The sequence below is a fragment of the Triticum dicoccoides genome, chromosome 2A (genome assembly GCF_002162155.2).
Source record: "Triticum dicoccoides isolate Atlit2015 ecotype Zavitan chromosome 2A, WEW_v2.0, whole genome shotgun sequence".
NCBI lineage: Eukaryota > Viridiplantae > Streptophyta > Magnoliopsida > Poales > Poaceae > Triticum > Triticum dicoccoides.
In genome coordinates this window covers 356,735,972-356,743,877 of record NC_041382.1, presented here as the reverse complement: position 1 = coordinate 356,743,877, position 7,906 = coordinate 356,735,972, and the positions used below count along the sequence as shown (strand labels likewise).

Here is a 7,906-nt window from a genome sequence, read left to right as displayed (position 1 = left end):
ACAAAGCATATCATCGCATGTAAATAAAATTAGCAGAAAGTAGACATGATGAAGAACATGTTCATGTGCAAAACTACCGCATAGCATACATGGCATTAAATGCACAAAAAAGACAAAATAGCAATGTAAGGTAAAATGGCATGTGTGCAAACTTTCTCAAATGCAGAAATGGATGCCACCAATGGATTCATTGGATTTTTCTACCCCCAAAACATATATAATATGTAGGGGTTTCTGTAGAAAAATGCTCACAAGTGCATTAGGTCAAATATTTCCTAAATTGGAAATGGACAAAAATGGAAATGTTCCAGAATTGGAATGTCCAGATTCGGACATGGCCCGTAATGGAAAACGGGAGCTTTACAGAATGGAAATTCGCTGATCTAAATAAAAGGAAAAAAGAGGGGCTATTGGGGGGATGACAGGTGGAGTCCTCATGTCATTGAGACGAAGATGCAAAAAATACACAGGGGCTTATGCATGCGCCCGCAGGGATTTGATCCCTGGTCTCCTCGTTAAGGCCTTGTTCGGTTGCTTTACATTTGAAGGGTTTGGAGGGGATTGACAGGGATTAAATCCCCTACAAGTCAAAATCCACCTCAATCCCCTCCAATCCTCTCCAATCCCCTTTTGGGAGGGATTAACCAAACAAGCCCTAAGGTAACATGGGTGCAGCCACTGTGCTGTTGCTGCAGTTGTGGCTAGGAAGGGGTGCGGCTCTACTTGAACAAGCCCCATGGCCCTGACTTCTTCTTCTCCAAGATAGAGAAGAAAACGACGACGATGTCGGCGGCAGCAACGGTGACAGCACGGTCTGGGTTGCAGCAGCGGGCATGCGGGATGTGGAGGTGATGTGGTGCAGCTACAAGGGGATGCATGGGGCGCTCGAGCTTGGGCAGTTGCTCGGCTCGGGGCCATGGCGATGCATGCGGATGCGGGGTGAAGTGGAGGCGCAGGAGGCTCTGGAGCGTGCACGAGTAGCAGTGATGCACTATGGGCGCGCGTGGAACCACACAAGGACGGGCAGAGCTGCAGCAAGCGGATCCAGAGCTGGTCAACAACAACAAAAACAAAACTTCTTGCCAAAGCACCGAGAGCTCGGCGAACGCACGAACCTAGTGACTACTACAGGGATCGTTCGACACCAAGAAAGAGCAGAGAGGGAGCTGGGTATACCTAGTATACCTAGGACAAGAAGATGAGGCCGGGGACTCGATGGAGACGGCGCGAGGCAGCTCTGAACTTGGCGGGTTTCTATCCGGGAAGAAGAGGAAGAAGACAGCGTCGTGGAGCTCGAACTCGAGGCCGTGGCATCGTGTGCGTCGTGGAAGGAGGCGTAGGGGGACTTGGCATATCCTCCCACGATGGCAGGAGAGGTTGGACACGGTCGAAGAGGCTACCCCAAGCTTGAGCTCGAGCTCGACCGGGGCATGGTGATACGTCTCCAGCGTATCTATAATTTTTGATTGTTCCATGCTATTATATTATATGTTTTGGGTGTTTAGTGGGCTTTAATATGCTCTTTTATATAATATGCTATTATATTATACGTCTCCAACTTTCTGTTTCGTCTCCTGGTTCATTTTTGCAGGTGCCATCTCATGACCTTCCTACGCCTCCGCAACTGACCTGGGTAATCAATTTTCCCATGTACCTATTCATCTTCATCGGTTAAAAGAACTACCGCCTTGTCGCCTTAGTTCGCCTCCTCCACCAGAGACCAGACCGCAGAAGATGCAGAAACTTAAATGTGAACTTGATTATGAGAAAGAAACTGATGGGATAACCGAGAGTCTTCTACACTTTTCATACTACAAATCGCCCCTCGTGGGATCTCCATACTGGACCCAACGCTTGTTGCCTCACACCACACGTCTTCTCCTTCCTCATTCACAACCGCATCAAAAGAAGGTCGGTAAAAATCCCACCTTCTGCTTGGTGTTCTGAATTTCCAATCGCTGGTGTGGTGCCTGCATGGTCGAGGTGGCATCTACGGTGCCTACTCCTCCTTTCCCTTCTCAATCTTCGTTCCAGCAAAGGTAGCTTCGCGCGTGTTGTTGGGAGGTTGGTTCCTGTCATTTCACCGGAATCAGACCAGCCACTAGGGTCCCGAGCTACCATTTTTTCGTCCTGGGGGGACGCTCTTTTAGCGACACTGACCTTAGCCATGGATCGGACGCGACGCTGGACAGGAATCATTCTCGCGTGCTTCGGGCCAGGCGGCGGGGACGAGGAGGCACGATGGAGCAGCAGGCGCTACCGATGTTGGGAACGGCGCAGCAGCGGTGCACCATAATGAAGACGAGGGCGGCTTCCACCCCGCATACAAGGGCTACGTCGACCGAAGCCCACACACAGGTCTTGGCCTGCAAGAGCTTTGATCCTGACCCGGCAGATTATAAAAATATCCTGACCCGGCAGCCCCTATTTAGCTGTATGTAGACTTGATATATGTTTTTCCATGCATGCAGATTTATGGCAACATGGAGGAAGCAGATCCTATACAGGGCTTTAAGTATTTTTGTTCCATCTATGGCCCTGCAATATGTTCTTTCTACATGTTTTAACATTCAAGAAAAATGGATTGATAAGAAAAATGGATTGAGTATTGCCGGCAACGAGCCTTGTGCACATTAGTGATCATACTTCCCATAGAATACATACATCATTGTCGCCTATATTGGTATCATCTCTTGTGTCACAAAGTTGTCACCGCATACACAATTGCTATCTTGGTTCGTCAAGCATTGCATGAGAAAGGAGCTCAAACATCAAAGAGCCAAACAAGCTTTTAAGCAAAAGGAAAGATAAGCAAAGAGCTTTTAAGAAAGAACCATAGCATCATACAACATTAAGATTGTCATACTAGATCATCTTGGATCATATCATCGAAACACCTTGCATAGAGCATACTTGGGATAGAAGTCGTTGCATTTTTGCTAAGTAGGTTGTGCACAAGTTCTTTGTATCCGCCTATTGTGCAATCATGCTAGCGTCTCTCTAGTGTTGTGCACCAAGAGCATTTTTGTCGATTCCACATTTTGGCTCATCCTTTGTTCCCAACCCCACTTATCTTTTGCGTGTGTGTTTCCTTGTACCTTATATGCTTGGTCTACTTGTTACATTGCATCTTGCGAATCTTTTCCAATATTATTGAAGCTCACTTACAATTGCATCAAATTTTGTGCCACCATCCTAACCAAGATCCACCATAAGCTTTTACTTGTGTAGGTGTGAGAAACCGACAAGAGCTAGTACCAATTGTGCTATTTCCTTGTCCTACAATGGAGTGATCATCGATCCACTTTCAACTTTGGTCAAGGTACATTTGGTATTCGTTCTTCTCTTTCTACCACTCACATTTGTCTTGGAATGATGGATAGGCCAAGTACTTCTACCAACCCACTCTTCATGGAGCAAGACGACGACATGAACTCCTTCGTCACCAAGAGTCACCTCTTTGGTGCACAACATGCTTTGCATCAAGAGCAACAAGCTATGAGTGAACGCATCGACAACCTCGCCACCGACTTGCGACTCTCTGAGCAACGTACAAGGGACTACTTCGACAACAAGCTCGACGATCACAAGCAAGAAAATGACGCAAGAATGGACGAGATTCATGCTTTGTTGCTCAACCGCTCTTCTTCCACTTCAAGAAGGAGCCGTTCAAGTCACCAATCCGACTTCACCCTCTCCGGCTCAAGTACACCGACATCGAACACTCTTCGCCGCACCGCGCGCAACGAGCATCAAACAAGCCTCAATCCTCTACGCGACACTGACTCTCAAGAGCACCGACGATGTCAAAACCAAGAGGCCTTTGCGCTAGCACGAGAACGACAACGACAACGCCAACATGAAGAGGAAGAGCGAGCGCGTCCACACCAAGTTGCACAAGATGCCTAGGCACAACGCCAAGAAGAAGAACTCCGTGAAGCTCAAGCACTTGAGGCGCAACAAGATCTACATGATTCAAGTCGAGCTGTAGCCAACAGAGGCTGACAAGCTCGTGAACACGTAGACGCACTTCGTGAAGAAGTTCGCGAGAGGATTTATCAAGCTCGCGTGCATCGTCAAGTTCCTCCTCGAGCTCGACAAGCTCCTCTACAAGCACGTCAAGAACAACAAGTTCATCAAGAGCATGAAGATAATGGAGATCATCCACGACAAGAGCAACATGAGGTTGACAACCCTCCGCGCCAAAGAGCACCACAAGTTGAACAATCATCAACAACATGGGCGTCATCATCCCCGACCCCAACACAATGAAGAACAACGCTACGAAAAGCTCAAGTTCACCATGCCCAAGTTCAATGGAAGCAACGATCCCAAAGAGTACCTTTCATGGGCATTGAAGGTCAACAAAATCTTCCGTTTGCACAACTATGAAGAAGAGAAGAAGATCGCAATGGCATCCCTTGAGTTCCAAGACTATGTCCTCATTTGGTAGGAACAAGTTATCAAGCGCCGAGAGGCAAGAGGTGAACCACCCATCACTACTTGGGCGCAAATGAAGGATGTCATGAGAGCATGCTTTGTGCCTACCTACTACAACCGCGACCTCTTCAAGAAGCTCCAACTACTCAAGCAAGGAACCAAGAGCGTTGAAGAGTACTACAAGGAGATGGAGATTGCAATGATACGAGCCAATGTCACGGAAGATGATGAGCAAACTATGGCACGTTTCTTGAATGGACTCAACCATCCCATAAAAAAGATCGCCGACTTCCAACCATACTCGAACCTCATCGAGCTAGTGCATCAAGCTACCAAAGCGGAATGCCAAGTGCAAGATGATTTCAAGTATGCCAAGTTCTCATCCAAGTCATTCGGCTTCTCCAACACCCAAGCTTCAACGACTCCAACAACGTCTACCAAGCCTTCTACAAGCAACATCGACAACTCGAGTTCCAAGAAAGCTTTGTCAACTCCAAGTCATCCTACTACGAGCAACTTCAAGCCGAGAGCTTCATCATCATCAACCCCAACCGATGAGACCGTCAAGACAAGTTCCTTCAAGTGTTTCACTTGCGGAGGCCGAGGCCACAAGTCCTATGAGTGCACCAACAAGCGGACCATGATCCTCAACGACGACGGCACCTATGACTCCATGAGTGAAGGAGAAATGGATGCTCTTGAGCAAGTCGCCATGCACCGACAAGTGAACAATGAAGAGGAACAAGTCTTTTGCGATGAAGATTCAAGTCCCGCCCTTGTTGTCTCCAAGGTCCTGACTCTCCAACATCACCAAGAAAAAGATCAAAGATGCCACATATTCCACACCAAGGCCGGCATCAATGGACGATCCGTCAAGGTCATCATTGATGGAGGAAGTTGTCATAATCTAGCAAGTGAAGAACTTTGCTCCAAGCTCCAATTTCCCAAGACGAAGCATCCACATCCATACAAAGTTCAATGGCTTAGCGACTTCGGTACCATCCAAGTCGCGCACCGAGTACAAATCTCCTTCAAAATTGGCGCCTACGAAGAAACCTTGGAGTGCGACGTCGTTCCAATGACCGCTTGCCATCTTCTCCTTGGACGCCCACGGCAATTTGATAGATGAGTCATCCACAACGGCCGAACGAACCACTACATCTTCAAGATGAAGGGCAAGGAATATATACTTCATCCCATGTCTCCAAGCCAAGTTGTTGCCGATAAGCAAGCCACCCATCATGGAGATAATAGTGAGAGAGCGAGCCACCAAAAAGAGAGTGAGCGCCACAAGCCCAAATCGAACACCTCCACGATGAGCGCAAAGAAAAACCTAGTCCTATTTGCCACCAAAAGTGAGATAAGAGGAGTGTGTGAGAACCCATCTAGTGTCCTACACTACGTCCTCGTGTGCAAGGACAATGCACCATAAACTAACACTTCTCACACTCTTCCTCTAGTGTTGTCTTCTCTTTTGCAGGAATTTCATGATGTTTTCCCCGACGAGCTACCTCCGGGACTACCTCCACTACGAGGGATTGAGCACCGCATCGACCTCATCCCTGGAGCACCGCTTCCAAACAAAGTTCCCTACCGCGTCAACCCCAAAGAGACCAAAAAATACAAAGGCAAGTAAAGCATCTTATAGATCATGGACATGTACGTGAAAGTTTGAGCCCTTGTGCCGTCCTGGTCATTCTTGTGCCAAAACGAGATGGTAGCTTTCGCATGTGCTCCGATTGTAGACCTATCAATGCTATCACCATTCGCTATAGGTATACCATTCCACGCCTTAACGACATGCTCGATGAACTTAGTGGTGCCACTATCTTTTCAAAAATTGATCTTAAGAGTGGTTACTATCAAATCTGCATACAAGAGGGTGATGAATGGAAAACCTCTTTCAAAACCAAGTTTGGCTTGTATGAATGGTTAGTCATGCCTATGGGTCTCTCAGAAGCACCGGGTACCTTTATGCGTCTTATGAATCATGTATTTCGCCCTTACATTGGTATATTTGTTGTGGTCTACTTTGATGATATCCTTGTTTTTAGCAAGTCTCTCAAAGAGCATGTCACCCATGTTAGAACCGTTTTGCAAACTCTTCGAAAGGAGCATCTCTATGCTAATATGGAGAAATGCCTTTTTGGCGTTGACAAGCTCATTTTCTTAGGTTTTGTTGTTTCCTCTAAGTGTGTTCATGTTGATGAGTCCAAGATCAATGCTATTAAGACTTGGCCACAACCAACCAATTTGCAACAAGTGCGTAGCTTTCTTGGCCTTGCGGGCTTCTATCATCGCTTCGTGAAGGATTTTAGCACCATTGCTTCGCCTTTACATGCTTTGAGCAAGAAGATGCGCCTTTTGTTTGGGGACCATCCCAAGATACCGCTTTCAATGAGCTCAAGAACTTGCTTACTCATGCTCCCGTGCTTGCTTTACCCAACTTTGACAAACCCTTTGAGATTCATTGCGATGCTAGTGGTAATGGCATAGGAGGTGTGTTAACGCAAGAGAAGCGCCCCATAGCTTACTTTAGTGAGAAACTCTCCGGCGCGCAACTCAATTACTCCATCTATGGCAAAGAGCTCTATGCTTTAGTGAGCGTCTTGCATGAATGGGAACATTACCTTCGTCCCCATGAGTTTATCATTCATACCGATCATGAGACTCTCAAGTATCTTAAGGGCCAAACCAAGTTGAACAAGCGTCATGCTAAGTGGAGTGATTTTATTGAGTCTTTTCCTTATGTCATCAAGTACATTAAGGGTAAGGAAAACATTAGAGCGGATGCCCTTTCTCCCATATCCATGCTTGTCACTCAACTTGAATTGGATATCATTGGTTTTAAGCATATCAAAGACCTGTACGAGCATGATCCTACTTTTGCTACTCCATATGCCAAGTGTTTGTCGCACAACTTTTGGGAATGCTATTACATCAAAGATGGGTATCTTATGAGAGCTAACAAACTTTGCATCCTCGAGTCTTCTCTTCGTTTGTTGCTTTTGCAGGAATCTCATGGAGGAGGCTTAATGGGACATTTTGGACGAGACAAGATGTTCGCCACGCTCTCGAAGAACTACTTTTGGCCCAAGATGTTTCGCGACGTCAACCGCTTCACCAACCGATGCTCTACATGTCGCAAAGCTAAGTCCAAAGCTCAATCCCACGGCCTTTATATGCCCCTACCAATTCCATATCAACCATGGGAAGACATTAGCATGGACTTTGTACTTGGTTTGCCAAGGACTCGAAATGGGAAGGATTCCGTATTTTTCGTTGTGGACCGTTTCTCAAAAATGGCACATTTTATTCCTTGCAACAAGATAGACGATGCTTCACATGTTGCTAATCTCTTTTGTAGGGAAATATTGCACCTACGTGGAGTGCCAAAGACTATCGTCTCGGACCGCGATGTCAAGTTCCTTAGCTACTTTTGGAAGACCCTATGCGCCAAGCTCGG

General features: G+C 46.8%; 1 pseudogene; it reads left to right on the top strand.

Moving 5' to 3' along the window:
* The first annotated feature begins 833 nt into the window (after positions 1–833).
* Positions 834–7,906, top strand: part of LOC119357850 — a 95,940-nt pseudogene continuing 88,867 nt past the window's right edge.